Source organism: Xenopus laevis, chromosome 2S (assembly GCF_017654675.1).
Source record: "Xenopus laevis strain J_2021 chromosome 2S, Xenopus_laevis_v10.1, whole genome shotgun sequence".
Lineage (NCBI taxonomy): Eukaryota > Metazoa > Chordata > Amphibia > Anura > Pipidae > Xenopus > Xenopus laevis.
Window position 1 is genome coordinate 36,901,848 of NC_054374.1, and position 18,380 is coordinate 36,920,227.

Here is an 18,380-nt window from a genome sequence, read left to right on the forward strand (position 1 = left end):
TTCCCATTTGTACATTTGTGAGTGCACTTACTCGGATCTAATCAAGTTTTATATTCCCAGTGACTGTAAGAAACAAAGCAAATTTCCCAACTAGATGCCCAAGTGTGATTCAACTGTGAGGGTAGACATGTTCATCAAATATATTACAATATGGCCCATTTATAAAAACTCCATAGCTGGTCCTAAATCTACAAGAACGGTGATAAACAGAGGCTTTAACTAATCAAGCTAATATCTAGAAGATTGGTAAATCTGTATGCTGTTAGTATCAAACTGGTTTAGCAATACAAGTTGCATCACAACAACAGCTAATGGCAAAAAAACTATGTAGAATTAGATATTCATATACCTGAATCAGCTGAATTATGGATGACAAAAACTGTAATTCTGTCACTTTTTGTTACAATTTTAAGGGTTGCAGGTACGTTGACATGGTGCAATTTTCCCTTGCCTGTTAATTTTACCTTGCACAACCTGTGGTTACTTGGACACAATGCTTCAGGCAAATTAATCTGTTACCTGTACACAACTACTAATTAAAAAATCTCAAAGAACCTTATAATAGGAATACCTGCAGTGCATAAGTATAAGGTTAAGCTTTTGTTAATAATTAAATGGGCTAGCAAAGCTGTTTATTAATCAACATAAACCAGTGATAAATCAGGTTTATTTTCAAACTAGTACTCTGTTGGCAAATCTGAGCTGCATTGTTGTTCACTGGACACCACAACAAGTATGTCGTTTAAGGCTGTCTAATTTTCTTATATAGAGGGTTTATTGTAGAAGATGTCAAACAAAGTATGATGAGCCTTTCATCACTCTGAAGGCCTTAAACATACATTTGTATATATAGCAACAGGGCCACCAACTAAACAGTTATGCTTTAAGCAACTTTTTCTTCCACACATTAACATTGGTTGCTTCAGGTTCAATTGGTTAACTGGGGTCAATTGTCAATAACTGATGGGTGTAGTCCAGGTACTGAAGAAGAACCTTTAAGGGATACTGTCATGGGAAAAAGTGTTTTTTTTTTTTCTTTCTCCAAAATGCATCAGTTAATATCTCTGCTCCAGCAGCACCACCAAAATCTATTTTTCAAAAGAGCAAATTTATTTTTTAATATTTAATTTTGAAATCTAACATGGGGCTGGACATACGGTCAGTTTTCCAATCATGTGACTTGCTCTGATAAACTTCAGTCAATCTTTACTTCTGCACTGTAAATTGGATTGATATCCCTTCCCAGCACAACAATGGAAATTGGAAGATAACAGCTCCCAGCTAGATATAATAACATCACTCAATAGTAAAAATCCATGCCCTGCTACAACTCCTTCAGATATATTGAGTAGGAAAGCGGTTCCATCCTAAAGTGCTGGCTCTTTCTGAAAGCACAGGACCAGGCAAAATGACCTGAGATGGCGCCTACACACCAATGCTTCAACTAAAAAAATTAAGGATGCATTAAATCCAGGATTCGGTTCAGGGTTCGGCCTTTTTGAGCAGAATTCGGATTCGGCAGAATCCTTGTGCCTGGCCGAATCTGAATTTGCATATGTAAATTAGGGTCGGGTAGGGAAATCACATGACTTTTGGTCACAAAAGAAGAATTTTTTCCACTTTAGGTTTGGATGTGGTTCGTTATTCAGCCGAATATTTCACCAAGGATTCGCCCAAATCTCAATGGATTCGGTGCATCCCTAAAAAAATATATACTTGTTGGGTTAGAAATTAAATTTTTCATGGTAAAGTGAATTATTTGCAGTGTAAACAGTGTAATTTTGAAATAAAAAGGACACCATAAAAATCATGACAGAATCCATTAAAAAGAACCAAATTCCTTCTATAGGCCTTAGTTCTCCTTTAATCATAACCAAGAAGTTTATCTGGATGTGATTTTCAAATAGTCCCTGGTGGAGATAACTACAATCTTATCAGTGCCATATTCTCTGCCATAATCTCCAGTTAATTATTCTATAACTTGATAGCAGTCTCTATTACTCTGGAGACTGAAACGGATATATTGCCATTGTAGTTTCAATCTGTGGCCAATCATATCCTTAGCTCAATAAAGTATATGAGCTGCATGGTAGTGCAAAAGAGAAATACATTTTTCTTTAATGGAAAAATCAACACCACAAGGACATTGTGCAGAGACAAAAGAAAAACTAGTTTAAATACAACGCTGTAAAGAGTTATTTTCAAGGGTCTACTTTGAACACCAAAAGTTGACTAACAAAGACTTTATCCTATCCACCCTAATAGGTAGCAAAGTGAAGAAAGAGGATAGTTTTTATCAACAAAGAAGTTTACCTGATCCTACAATAAAGTGAATGTGTTAATCAGATCCAGAAAATATATTTTTTTTACAAGGATTGGCGTGTTAAATTCTAGTTCAAGTCACCGTGAACAAAAGCTTGGAATGTGGAGAAGACATGACTAGTATTGGGCACTGGATATTTATTTTTTGGATCCAAATAAGGTTCATCCTACAACTCTACTGCATTTTCCCTGCAGTAAACTTGGCCTACTGCTTGTTACATCAGATTATAATCTCCATGATGATGGAAACCCCCCAGGCTCATATATTTTGCCTACTACTATAATTTAGGAATGACATAGCTACTCAGTACCAGCGGGTATAGCAAGAGAGTTAAATACATATACCAGCAAATCAAGTTGAAGAAAGCATGAGCAATCTGTTTGTTAGGACAGTGAGAGAGAGTGTAAATGGAACTGTCCCCTAATAAGCTTATGCTTGTTATCTGATAGATATCTGGCTGCCCAAAGTGCCATTAAGCTTGTTTGACAGTTAAAATTGGGAGGAAGGAAGCAGACCCACAATCTAAATCATATTCAGGTATGGGATCTATCTATTCTATCCCAAATGCTTAATGCAAAGGACAATGATTGATAGGTGAATACAACAGACAAAAGATATAGATAGAATAAAATACATGTATTGGTAAATGTAATTAAAGGTGGCACTGGTCTAATCAAGTACTGCAACCAAATGGCAAGATGCATTTTCAGGGTTGCTGCAAGTAACCAATAAGATGTTTGCTTTTAAACAGTTAACCGTTGTATAAGCCATTGGCTTCTATAGGAAACTGCACCTGGGAAAACTTACGGTGGCCAGATCCACTCATTTCGTCGGGGAGGACCATTGGAGGGGCCCATATATGGGCACATAATTCTGAATGATGAATCCATCTAAAAGACCCCAATCAGCATCTTAAATCTGCCTGTGTGTGGCCACCCTTTAGAATATAACCCCAATAGTATCTGTGGCACTGGTGGTCAGGTACTTGACAGATAGCTCTGTAGATTTTGCTTTTTTGGTAAGCATGAGGTTAAAAATAAATCCAATAGGATAGCTTGGCCACCTACACAGATTCATGCTAGATTAGTTACTGTCAAGTAAAAGGCAGTAACTTATTATTACTGAGAAAATGCAAAACTGTCACAAGTTAAGACATGTTTGTTTAATTGGGACACAGAGAAATGGTGTTTAACTATTCAGAAGTGTTCTAGATAACAGATCCCATATCTAGAAATACAACTTGCTCAATGATAGTGTTGTTTTAAAGAATATCTTTAGAAATCAAGCAAATTCCATTGAACATATGGCAGGGCAAATGCATGCAAACCTATTCAGATTTAGGTGACATTGATGATTATTTTAGGAAATTAAGAAATATTTGGGCATAAATCGATAGACAGAAAGAATTTAGTGTTCACTTTTCATCCAAAATTCCCTAACATTACCCTACAGCAAGTTGGCATGGAAATAAAGGTTTCTGATTGGTGTTCCAGGGGTTAACCCTGAATGATGTAGAATGCCCCAGGCCTGAGCTCTGCTCATCAGAGCATTAAATCTGAAAGCTCAAGAGAACAGAGCAGTGGAGCTGCAAGGCCTGTGTTATGAAGTTCTGCATTAAAAATTCATAGTGCAGGCTCGCCACAGTCCCCTTGTCTGGCTGAATGGAGAGCTGGCGGGGAAAATATTACACACCCCACTGTCTTTCTGGCGATTGGAAACATTCCTCAGCAAACAACACCTCAGGAAGGGAACGAAAGGGCAAACAAACCATGAAACAAATCAATGCGTTCAATTATCTCTCTTTCGGAAAAGGTAGCGTTTGATTTTCAGGCTGTTTTGTCAATTTTTTTTTAAAGACAGCTTCTGACATGAAGACCCCTGCCATCGGAATGTCACACCATAGCGAGGAATGGCATTGTGTGTGTTTGTGTGTGATGGTATAGTGTTGTGTTCACAAACCCCTCCCATTCCCCAGTCTCCCTGCAGGAGGCTACAGGCTGCCCATTCCTGTTAAAGAATGAAAAGCAAGTGATAGGTAAATACAATACATAAGAAATATTGGTATATGAGAGACTGGTCGTTTTTGGGCATCCTGCATTAATATATAAGGAACTAAACAGTTGGTGTAACAAATTTAAGAAAGCTGTATAAAAAAAATATATAAATTTGCTACAATAATAGTATACAGGTATGGAACCTGTTAGAATGCTACGGACCTTGGGTTTTCCGGATAATGGATCTTTCCATAATTTAGTCTACTAGAAAATCATGTAAACATTAAATAAATCCAATAGGCTGGCTTTGCTTCCAATAAGGATTCATTATATATATTAATTTATATCAAGTACAAGCTACTGTTTTATTAGTACAGAGCAAAAGGAAATTGTTTTTAAAATTTTTGATTATTTGGATAAAATGGAGTCTACGGGAAACTACCATTGCGTAATTCGAAGCTTTCTGGATAACAGGTTTCCGGATAACAGATCCCTTACCTGTATAACATTACAGAGATAATGACAGAGAAATATACCCAATCAGGGATGCTGCCCAAGAACTTTCCCAAAATCAAGTATTAAACAAACTATAAGATACCTGGCAACTTACAAATCCTGTACTCCAGCAACATTGTGACAATCACAACACACTAATTATTATAACATATTTTAATATATAAAAAATATACATTTATACACACACACAAACAATAATAGGTGAGAGAGAGAGACTGCCCTTTAAAATATGGCATTCTTGCTTTATTGTAATACCATTTAATTTTATTCTATGACATTTGCTTTGATTTTCTTACTCTAATAGTGATAAAATTTAATATTTTATTAGCTATGCCTATTCTACCATCTAACAGGGCTTCTCTGGGTTACACTGTTGTTTCTCCATGCAACCACACAAAGTGATATTTTCGAATCTAAAAACAGTTTTAGATTACTTTTCACATCATGGGGCAAATTTACTAAAGGGCGAAGTGGCGAAAGCTAGCGAAAATTCGCCAGCGTGATGTCATTGCCACTTCGTGGACCTACTTCGCACCCTTACGCCAGACGAAGTTGCGCTCTGTCGAAGGGACGTAACTACGCCAATTCAAGTTGCGGATTTTCGGCAACTTTACCTCTATCGCCAGACTTTACTTCGTCACCTCAGACCAGGCAAAGTGCAATAGAGTAGATAGGGATGGTCCAAAAAAAGTTACCATTTTTTAAGTCCCAAAAAACCACTGGCGCCTTTTACTTTTTATAGGGTGATAGGCTGAAAAAGATCGAATTTTTTTTTAGGGTACCCTCCTTCCCCCCCTACATTTGATGGCACCTGAACTATACTGTGGGCACATATGTAGGCCATTAGAACACATTCCCTGGCCGTGTGTAGTGTAATGTGTTTGCTGCTGCATATACGGCCATTGTACTTTAACTGCACGCCGTATGCAAATTTGCCTTTGCTAGCGTAACTACGAACCACTGAACATAACATCGCTAGCGCAACTTTGCAAATGATCGGTAACTTGTGCACAACTTCGGATCTTCATGAATTCGCGCAGGACTGGCGTATCTACGCCTGACGAAGTTCGGCGAAGCCAACGCTGGTGCAGCTTCGGAGGTAAGTAAATTTGCCCCCATATTCTTTAGATTTTCAGGTACATAGAAAACGTGTTAAGAAGGCCATAGTTGTTGAGATTTTCAAAAGATCCGATCCTCATCATGAGACCACGATTTTCTCGGAACGAATTGACCATCAACTAAAAAGACCAATTTGCCAGGAAAACAAAGGGGAGCTGCCTGCTTGGTCCTGCAAACATAGATAGAGTGCACTGGGACCGACAAAGATTTTTTGACCTGGCCGATCAATTTCCTGACAGATGTCGGCCGAAAAATCGTAAGATGTACGATCGTTCGAATCCCACTAACCGCACGATAATTTCGAATGATTGGTCGGGCTTCCCTAAAATCGGTCGTTCGGCAAGAAGAATTGTCACGTCTATGGGGAGCTTTAGGGTAACAGTATCCCTTAATTCCCTCTTCCCAATACTTTATGAGTGAGAAGCATTTATGAAGAATACTGATGCTATGTCCTAGCATAAAGCATATTCTCATCTAAAGGGCCAAAATGGTTTCAATAATGGATTTACTGGTTTTTATTTCTGCTAATGAAATCTCGCAACTGGTGTCAGCAACTGGACTGGTCATGCCTAGTGAGGCGGAGTGTATATGCTTTGCATAGTTTCATGGTCCCTCTCTCTCTATGTAAAGTTTCCCTTTAAATGCTTTAAAACAATATATATGTGTGTGTGTGTGTGTTAGTGAATGCGATTAGCACTGGAAAAACTAATTTTAATGGTGGACAAGTTGATTCTGCCCATATGAGGTCCAAGAGGGTGCACTGAAGGGTCATTTTGAAAGCTGAATGCTGCATTTTTAGGGACAGTTGCCTGGCACACAAGTATACTAACAGGCCTAGGCTGTTTGCCTTTGAAAATAATAGGGAAGAGTGTTTTCTTTTCCTTCAGTGAAGTTATTAATTATCTAAGCATAGCCATAACTCTAAGGCCAGCTGGTTACCATTTTCATACATTTTAATCTCAGGTTTATGCCCCCAAATGATGTTAGATTAGTTATTTGCACATGCTTTCATTAGAGGATCATCATTCCTGACATGACAAAAATATATTCTTAACTTCTCTTTACTGAAATGCAAAGAAACTGGGTTTGTGCACAAGACAGAAAGATTGTATTTCTGTATATCCATGGTTTAATAAACAAGGGTTGAAAGCAGTACCATGAATGAGATAACCACGATTTCCCTGTTCAGAAAGCTGTTATCTCCGACAGCTCACAGCATTGTGACTTCTAAGGTCTCTTTTACTGGCTAACTTAAAAGAAACCACGTACAAATGTGGTAACACTTTTCAGTTACTGCACACGAAGCTTTATTTGGTGTTTTAAAATGAAATCATACATGAATGCATAAAAAGCTTTAGTATATGCAAGTTTGACATACACAAAACAAGTGAACTCCATGCCAATACGGTTACACCAAATTTATTAAATGTGGTTGGCCTGTTTGACTCAATTCTCCTTATTCTCGCTATAGTTTTAGAATATGGAAGGATGCCAGTCTTTGGATCTTTGCTGGAGATGCAAATGGGCTTTGGTTGGTCTTGAAGGCCAGTAAAAATTATGCTTGATGCCAATGAGCACAGTTCTTGAATAGTTTTGTTGCATTCTAAGTCTAACTGAATGACGACTTAGGTCAGACCTCTGCTTTAATCTTAGGATAAAATATTCTGACACAAGTAAAGGGATCTGCTGTGTGTTTTATTGTTTTGTCATAACATAAATGTGAAGGAAGGGACCTAAGATCCTTTATTTTGACCCAGAGAAGTTTTGTTGCATTTAGTCATACTGTGTCTGAAGGCAAAAAGAACATTGCACTCTGTATTGCAATCATTTTGCTTACAGTAGAGCACACAGATAAGCAATATTTTAAACACCTCAATGAAAGGCAAACAAATACGACTTATTTCCAGTTTTAAACTTTTAAACATGCCACTTAGACTTAACAGTGAAATAAGTAAGGAGACTGCCCTTTAAGCTTTGTAAAATATATATATATATATATATATATATATATATATATATATATATATATATATATATATATATATATATATATATATATATATATATTCATGTAGAAAGCTGCAGCACACTGGGATTTACTCCAAGAGGTCCTCTGCACTCAACCCATCCATTATCAATATATTTAAGACAGCGACATTTTGTGCATACTGCTACTAAAAAATGCCTTACCCTTTAAACAAAACAGGGATTGTTTGTCCATATATTGCAATATATTTAAGCTGGCCAACTACGTCAAAGTCATCCCATATCTGGCCAGTCCTACGCTTAATTTTCATCTGATTCATTAACAATTCAATTGCTTAATTATACATTTTACAAAGGGACTAAGTTTTACCTGCAAATTACTAGCTGCTTTCAAAGTAAAACTCCCAAACTTGGCTGCCCTTTTATTAGACGCCATTAGGCATTTTTTAGTAGCAGTATGCACAAAATGTCTCTGTCTTAAATATATTGATAATGGGTTGAGTGCAGAGGACCTCTTGCAGTTGACTATATGTATTTTGTGGTCACACCCTCATTGCACCCCCGCCTAATGGTTTTAAAAAATAGTGATGAGCACAACTTTCTTTTCAGGTCTCACTTTTGCAATTTCCTTCTACAGAACTTAAAGGAAAACTATACCCCCAAAATGAATACTTAAGCAACAGATAGTTTATATCAAATTGAATGACATATTAAAGAATCTTACCAAAGTGCAATATATATTTACATAAATATTGCCCTTTTACATCTCTTGCCTTGAACCACCATTTCGTGACTCTATCTGTGCTGCCTCAGAGATCACCTGACCAGAAATACTACAACACTAACTGTAACAGGAAGAAGTGAGGAAGCAAAAGGCAGAACTCTGTCTGTTAATTGGCTCGTGTGACCTTACATGTGGTTTGTATGTGTACACAGTGAATCTTACAATCTCAGGGGGCGGCCCTTATTTTTTAAAATGGCAATTTTCTATTTATGATTACCCAATGGCACATACTACTAAAAAAGTATATTATTATGATAATAGTTAATTTACATGAAGCAGGGTTTTACATATCAGCTCTTTTACTCAGTATATTTTAATAGAGACCTACATTGTTTGGGGGGTATAGTTTTCCTTTAAGGGCAACCACTTGAGAATGCCAGCATTAACCTACTCCTTGCTTCTTTAACTGTCAAGTTTAACAGAACACAGTAGAACCCCCCATTTCAGAAAAAAAAATGTAAAGTAAGGAAAAATGTAAAATTAGGGAAATGTATTATGCATTATATATTGGTGGTACCATAGAAAAACTGTGTAATATGTTGAAAAAAATTTGAGGTTTCACTGTATAAAGATATGGGTGATGAAATTGAACAAAACAAGGAAAATTGACTTTGAGATCAACAATAAAAATAAACAAATATGCAATTTCCTTCTCATATGGCAAAAGCCCTAGAGACAAGGCATCCCTGGAAATTATACTGAAACGTTGCCAACTGCATAGTGATTTCATCCTTTATAAACGCTGCCTAGTGATGTCTTGAAACATATATAACACTACATACATTGTATTAAGGTAGTGTTGCTCCAGTGAAAAACAGTTTATTTGGTAGTATTATAACGTACAAAGCACATTTCTCACCAGTCATAAACAACCAACCAACCAACCAACCAACCAAAGTGGCAGAGGGATGCTTGTGAGTGCATACACAGCAGGTATCATCTACTGATATGAGCAAGATATGGGATGGGGCCCGTTATCCGGAAACCCATTAGCCAGAAAGCTCTGGAGTCCCATAGACTCCATTTATCCAAATAATCTAATTAAAAATAATTTCTCTGTGATAATAAAACAGTACCTTGTACTTGATCACAACTAAGATATAATTAATCCTTATTGGAAGCAAAACCAGCTAAAAACTAATGTTTACATGATTTTCTAGTAGACTTATAGCATGAAGATCCAAATTATGGAAAGATCTGTTATCCAGAAAACCCCAGGTCCCGAGCATTTTGGATAACAGGTCCCATACCTGTACCGCAAACACACATATATCAGGTCAGCCTCCCCGATGTGATTGCAGCATGCTTTCAATATGTGCGTCAGCTTCTTCTGTTTTGAATAAAAATATTCTCATTTGTAAAGCCTGTTCTTACTGTAATTGCAAGTTACGTTAGAGTTCTAAACACATGCTATGGATGTACATGATTCATTAAGTGAACAGGAAATTGGAAACTTTAATTACAAATTAACTTTTATTATAGATTCAGCATAATACCACATGTAACAACCATGAAACCACTGTCTTTTATACTCGTTCCAGGAATGCAGTCACCAGTTTAGAATAAGCGTGCACAACAAAAATATTGGTTCTGTCTTCTTTTTGGATGATTATTTAGCACCAAAGGCAATAGGCAACTGGAATGTTTAGGGTAAATTCATAAAATGGCATTCAAGGAAAACAGTGCATGGAAATATTTTTTTCCCTAATGGTTCCAAAAATAGGATGATGGGAATTCTCAAAATTCTACATTAGTTAAAGCAAATTTGCCATGCCAATAATGACTATTAATATAAAGGATGGACAGACAATAAGTACTACAGCTTAGTAGAGTAAATAATGGAATAAACTGTCCATGCATTATATCAGAGGGCACAACATTATTCCCAGAGCTCTAAAAGCAATATAAAGCAATAAGAAAGCAATAGGGGCACACATGCTCTAATTATACGAGGCCAAAATGGTGGACCATTTGTGGTTGGTTGCAGGGGCGTAACTACAGAGGAATCAGACCCTGCGGTTGCAGGCAGGCCCAGGAGGTACAGGGCCCCATGAGGCTCTAAGTCATATACGATTTCAATAAATATTGGTAAAACAGGACAACCTCTAGGCATTTTGCTGTGGACATGGGGAGTACATTCAAATTTCTTGCAGATAAAAGCCCTTGCTGGAATTGAACTCAGAACCCAAGTTCTGCAATTCCTACCAAATGAGGCACCTCTTATGAGAGCTATTCTTAAAGGAGAAGGAAAGGCTAAAATTAAGTAAGCTTTATCAGAAAGGTCTATATTAATACACCAGTAAACCCTCAGAGTAATGCTGCTCTGAGTCCTCTGTCAAAAGAAACACCACATTTCTTTCCTTCTTTTGTGTACACATGGGCTTCTGTATCAGACTTCCTGTTTTCAGCTGAAACCTCCAGGGCAGGGCTTGAGCATGCTCAGTCCTCTCTCCCTCCCTCCTCCTACCCCTCTGTAATCTGAACTCAGAGCTGTAATTGAGCAGGGAGAGACTCAGGCATGAAATGATGTCACACCAAGGTTATATGGCAGCTTCTATCCTAAACAAACAGAGACAGTGTCTAGAGCTGTTTACTCAGGTATGGTAAAGCATTCTGCAGAATAAATACTGCAATCTAGCTTGCACTAGTTTGAGTTTGGGGCATTTACCAGGGGTAGCAACTAGGCTGGGGGGAGCAGGGAGAGGGGTCTATGTAGGGAAGGGGGGGTACGACTTTTTTTCATTAAGGGTTTAGTTCTCCTTTAAAGGTGAACAACCCCTTTGAGAATTAGTTTTTGAATAAATAATTCAAAACAACAAACTTGCCTTGAACTCTAAACTGAAATTACATGGATTAGGGCAGGGACAATTCATAAATTTGGAATTCAAAAAATTCCATATTTTTTTCTTGGGAAATGCAGAATTCACTAACACAGGAACTAAGCACCATTAAAAAGCAGGGCCATGGATACCTCCGCCCTTATTATCAAGAAGCTGGTCAATCAGTTTGTCCGTGGATAATGTACTTATGATTCAGTGTCTTCACATAAGTTGCCTGATTAATACGTAGATGAAAAATGTAAAGCAGATACCTTCCTGAAATTAAAAATAGATCTCAATAGCAGTTCCTGATCTTAAACCTTAAAACTTACACAGCAAAAAACCTCAACACACTTCCTAACAGAGTTCAATATTAGCAATCTGAAAAATACACAAGCGATAAGTAAATCAGTTACGCATTTGTCTTGAGAATAAGAAAAAAAAAATATCCTTCTACATTAATAAACATGAAGAACACTTTTACCTCCCACTCTCAAAGACAGAATAAAACAAAGACCAGCTGTATTCATCAATGGATCCTTGTTCTAAGCATAAAGGCTAATTACATTTTATTTTGAGCCTACACATGGAAAACTTTACGGTTGCTATAAGTGGCTTTCTGATATTCCATCCGACACACAGCCAATATTGCGTAGAAGGATAGAAAGAGTAAAAAAAAAAAATCTGGGGATAACTTAACACTTCCCATGCCATGTTTTACCTGCAGTTAAAATCTCTTTTATTTAAATGGCACAATTCACTAATAATGATTCAAATATTTTTTTTTAAGTTTTTTAATAATTTGACTCACCTTTTTATAATAATTTGGAGGTCAACAAATACATTTGTCAGATAAAAAGAGTTTGTAGTAGAAATGCATCGAATCCACTTTGGATTCGAACAAACCACCAAATCCTTCGCGAAAGATTTGGACGAATACCGAACCCTAATTTGCATATGCAAATTCAAATAAGGGGTGGGAAGGGGAAAAATGTTTTGCTTCCTTGTTTTGTGACAAAAAGTCACGCAATTTTAGGACTCAGATTCAGTTTGGTCGGCAGAAGGATTCGCCCGAATCAGAATCCGGCTGAAGAACGCCTGAATCCTGGCCGAATTATTAATTCAGTGCATCCCTAGTTTGTAGCTCTATAAACAATATTCACACCTAATAAGGGTTGGGAGACTTTAAACAGCAGAAGGAACCTGAATCTCAGCCCTTGCAAAACTCTGTTTAATTACTGCCTTCCTGGCAGAAAAATAGTTAATCCCTCCACTAAGGGCAAGAAACATTTTGGAACATAGGTTATTAATAGAAATATGCCTGTGGGCTACCCATATTTATGAAAATCAACTTTACCCAAAAGGACCTGAGAACAGTACTGCCAGCATAGGCTATTATGTCAATTAGGTACCAATCTTCTGAAATGTCTAATTTCACTCAACAGTCACGTTGGCTGTCCTAGTATTAAAGGAATATATTTAACACCATTTTATCATAAATAGGAAACGTACTTATGCTCAATGCAAACCTACCACATTACAATGTGTACTGCTTATTTTAAATAGAAATTGGAATTCCTATTTTCTAATGTTATTTAATTTCAGCCAGAGTTTACATAAGGAAAACACGTGCCTTGCTTAAAGGAGAAGGAAAGCTACTAAGGCACTTTATTGCCAATAGATTAACCACAAGAGTAAAATACTTTACCATACCTGAGTAAACAGCTCTACAAACTGTTTGTTTAGGATAGCAGCTGCCATATTAGCTTGTTGTAACATCACTTCCTGCCTGAGTCTCTTCCCTGCTCACTCATAGCTCTGTCTGGGCTCAGATTACAGCAGGAAGTGGGTAAAAGGGAGGGGGAGAGAGCTGCAAACTGAGCATGCTCAGGCCCTAGCCCTGGTTTTTAAGCTGAAGCCAGGAAGTCTGTTGCAGAAGTCCATGGGGCAAATTCACTAAACTCCGAAAATTCGCCAGTGACAGCTTCGCTCACATCGCAACACTTCACCAGGCATAAATTCGCCAGGACAACGCTAATTCACTAAAAGCAGAAGTTGCGCCCAAGGTGCCAAACTCTGGCAAAGTTGCGCTATCGTTAATTCGGCAAGCGAATCTAAGTTGCGCTAGTGTTGCCTAATTTGCATTAAAGCATGCATTAAAGTTCAATTGATGTTGCATCAAATACATTACACTACACAAGCCTAGGAAAACCTTAATAAAATAAAATTGTTATATTGCCCTACACATAAGCCCACTCTATAGTTTATGTTAGGAAATGTAGGGGGAAGCTGGTTACCCCAAAAAAAAATGTACGTTATTTTTCAGCCTATCACCCTGAAAAAGGAAAAGAAGCTCAACTATTTTTTGAGGAAGTCCTATCTACTCTATTGCACTTCGCCTGGTCTGAGGTGGCGAAGGCAAGTCTGGCACAAGAGGTAATGTTTAGTAAAATCCGCTTCTTTGTGAATTTGTGTAGTTACGCCCATTCGCCAGAGCGCAAATCCGCCAGGCATTAGGGAGCGAAGTACCGCTAGAGTCTATCTCCTTTGCTAGCGAATTTTCACCCGCGTTAGTCACTTCGCCCTTTAGTAAATTTGCCTCCATGTGTACACAATAGAAGGAAAGAAATGTGTTTTTTCTTTTGACAGAGGACTCAGAGCAGCATAAATTTGAGAGTTTACTGGTATATTTATATAGACCTTTCTGATAACGCTTATTTAATTTTAGCCTTTCTTTCTCCTTTAACTACGTCCTACCAGCCAAATGTGGAATATCCAATCTCTGCACTGACAGACTTGCAGGCAATGGCTCCATGGATGACCGCCTACTCTTTTCTTTACCTGGGACACCAGGTAAAGACTATTGCTGCCAAGGTAAATGGTCATTGTATTAGAAACTTGCTGCCAACCAATTTTATAGTGGCAAAACTGTAAACAGAAAAAAAAAGAAAATCCCTTTTCAGATAAACTGTATACACTTATTATGTATATATGAATGTGTCATCCATAAAACTAAGAAACTGGAGAAATTTGGCTTCCATACATTCCAAATAAAAGAAGTGGTGATAAACCGCTGACATGTCCCATGATACAATAGAGCTGGCCCTAAATATATCACTTGCAGATGATGTCAGATCACGTCTCCCTCCCCTCTATGTTAATTCCATATTGCTGAATTTGATGAAAACCCAAGATTTTTACTGCTAGTGATAACAGCAAGCTTGAAAAACACCATGTATTACTTTTATTATTACTTGCCAGTTGGGGTGATGGCTTTAATGACATTTTCTATAAATTGACTACAGTATAATACAAAGCTGATTTCTTACTATTACATGCGCCATAAATTGTAAGTAAAAATCTGTCTTGCGTTAAACGTATGCGTTCTTAATAAAGGTCAATACATTTTTGTTATTGCTGCTGGGTTAAACTGCACATATACATTTTATTTTATATTTATGTGCCCTGAGAAAATTCTAGTGAGCATTATACCATGACCAGAGATTTCGCAGAGCGCCAGGGAAGAGGCTGAAGAAATCCAGCCCTGTTTTAAAATGAATCATTAAAGGCATGGTTCACCTTTACGTTAACTTTTAGTATGTTATAGAATGGCTAATTCCAATCAACTTTTCAATTGGTCTTCATTAATTATTATTTATAGTTTTTTCATTATTTGTCTTTTTGGGTTTTTTCTCTGACCCATTCCAGCTTTTGAATGGGGGCCACTGACCCATGGTTGGAACTATGGGTAGGCGGAGTAGGCGCCCGCCTAGGGCGGATTTTCTTTTCTTTTTTAAACTATTATTTGCTTGGCTGTTAATAGTTTTTCAATTTTATAACCATCTGTTCCAACCCCCTCTTGCCCGTGATCTGTACTGCAGGCAGAATCACTCCCCACCTCCCTCTTGGCAGCTGTTGGCAGAGATAAATATTTGTGGCCAATATCTTGGCTGCTGCTGGCACAGGTAAAAAGATGATTGGGGCAATATGACGGGTTTCTGGCTGCTGCTGCTGGCACAAGTAGATATATAGAGGCAATATTGTGGATTTTTTGGCTGCTGCTGGCACAGGTACAGATTGGGGGCAATGTGAGGGATTGGCTGTTGCTGGCTCAGGTACATGAGGCAATATGGTGGCTGCTGGCACAGGTACACAGATGTTTGGGGCAATATGATGGATTTTTTGCTCCTGCTGGCATATATACAAATTAGGGGCAATATGATGGATATTTTTGGCAAATAAAGGGTGGCAAAGGGAAAACATTTTTTACTTCCTTGTTTTGTGACAAAAAGTCACGCAATTTCCCTCCTGCCCCTAATTTGCAAATTAGGATTGAGATTTGTAAAAAGGCTGAATCCTGAACCAAATCCTGGATTCGGTGCATCCGTACTAAAATCAAATGCTATGTAAAGCTAAACATTTATTGTTCCTACTTTTTATTACTCAGCATTCTATTCAGGTCCTCTTCTATTTGTTTTCCAGTCCCTCATTCAAATCAATGCATGGTTGCTAGGATACTTTGGACCCTAGCAGCACGTTTGCCGATACTGCAAACTGGAGAGCTGCTGAATAAAAAGCTAAATAACTCTCTAAATAACTTTTGTATTTTGTATGTAATTCATTGTATACAGCTATGTATTCCACAAAGCTGGTGAATATACTGGTGCTTTATAGATACATGTCAATAATAATTATTATAAGGAAAATAATATCGTCATTTTTGCAAGCTGGCTTTGTCTGTGAACCATATAGCAGTCTTTGGTACTTCCCAATAAAGGTGTCCATACCTTAGTCAACATGTGTTACTGGGCTTGAGTTAGACAGCCCTGCTCTATGGAAACACACAGTAAAGCAGTAGTCAGAGTGGAAAAACCAAATAGTTCTTAAATGGGTTAATATGCATGTTTCCATGGCACTGCACCTTTGCACCATTATGCATTTCTATAACAAAAGCAACAGTCATTTAGAGAATGGTAGATATTCCCTCACAAACTCAGCAGTCTACAATGTAGCTGAACCAAATGTGCTGCCTACTGCTCTTTTATAGCCTTTATAGTTTGTTATATTTACTTGATATTTATGATTAATGAGGATTCAGCATTTGTCATAAAGGGACACTAACACTTTGTTGTTACCTGCCAATCAGCAAAGTCTCACTTAGGGATGTCATAAAACTGCCATGAGTTTCTAATATTTTACTGCCACCTTCTCAGGTCATTCTACTTATCAGTGGTTCCTAACAGTCAGGCTGCTTATTAATAGAGCTGTAACTTGTAGTGGATGTAGTGGTGGAAAGGGATGGCAGCATGCTGAACTATGTATGAATCACAGGCAGCCATAAAACTGAACCCCATTCATCCATCTGATGCTGGAAATGGCATTCAGCACATTCAGGAAATAAATGTGGAAATAGCATTTATTAAGTGGGAATATTTCACTGTCCACAGAAACACTAGTATAGCTACAGAATCCCAAGAAAACTCGGACATATCTTAAAGGACAAGGAAAGTTAAACGAAAGAAGTAGGCTAGAAATGTTTTACATTATGGTTTGTGCTTCTGTACCAGTCAACCAGGCAACCACAGCCCTTCAGCAGGGAAGACCTGTGCCTCCAAAGATGCCCCAGTAGCTCCCCATCTTCTTTTCTGCTGATTCACTGCACATGCTCTGTGTTGCTGTCACTTACTGAGCTTAGGGACCCACTCACAATATACAGTACACATAGAATAGAAATGTCACAACATAAGGCTGATTAGTTATTAATACAGATAATTATTACATGGCAACACAGAAACCAGTGCAACTAGCATCAGAATTTAATTATCAGTTTTTTAGCATCAGCTTCTATTACAGACAAAGCTTTTCTGCTTGATAATTTGCAACAACCCCTAAGCTCAGCTTTTCACCAGCTGCTCAGAGCCCACTGCGTATGTGAGTGTCGCAGACACTTTCCAAGCTGGTGACCCCTGTGACAAGTTTGAAGTCTTGGATCATTGCTGCTATTGACAAGCTGAAACTTTAGACTGGTGCAATACGTTTAGTATATAAAACATGCCATTTTTAGCCCTATTTATTTTTAGGATTTGGTTCTCCTTTAACGACACAGTTACTTTTTTACTGATGGCACATCAGACACAAAATAAATTGGTGTGACTTTTTTTTTAATAAATGTAGATGGCTGAAGCTGGGCATTTAAGAAGCAGTACTGCCAGGCACACGTTCAGTTTCAGTCTTTGTGCTAAACCCCTACTGCATGTTTGCTCCTAGTGACAAGCAGATCACCCTGATATTTCATGACATCAGTATCTGACAGTCCCAACGGAAACTGCTCTGCCAATATCTGCCATCTGAATGAATAAGAGGAAGCAGCAGACCAAGAATTGATTATGGCTGCATCCCCCCTAACCACTTCTATTCAGACAGAGTTATACAGAAGCAGCATATCAATGTTATTTAGCCAACCAGGCATGTGGCTAAACCAAAATACCAACCAGTTTGGTCTATAGAAATAGTGTTTCTAAACATCTGCCCATGTACGCCCACTTTTAGGGTCAGGGCACACAGGCAGATTCAGGGAGACTAGTCCCCCGGCAACAAATCTCCTCTTCTTAGGGCCACTAATCTCCCCAAACTGCCTCCCCTGCCTTCCCGCCGGCTAAAATGCAAATCGCCAGAGGGATGGAACTTGGTGCGATTCGTTTTCCGAAGTGGCCCGAAGTTGCCTTACGAGGAAACTTCAGGCGAGTTTGGAAAATGAATTGCGCTGAGTGCCATCCCACCGGCGATTTACATTTTAGCCACCCCATCGAAGAGGAGATTTATCGCCAGTCGACTAATCT

At 38.1% G+C, this 18,380-nt stretch overlaps 1 protein-coding gene across 3 annotated transcripts in view; it reads right to left on the reverse strand.

The window, feature by feature from the left end:
* The window catches only part of cux1.S (cut like homeobox 1 S homeolog), a 249,974-nt gene that overhangs the window by 119,313 nt on the left and 112,281 nt on the right, over positions 1-18,380 (reverse strand). The gene's annotated exons all lie outside the window — the stretch shown is intronic.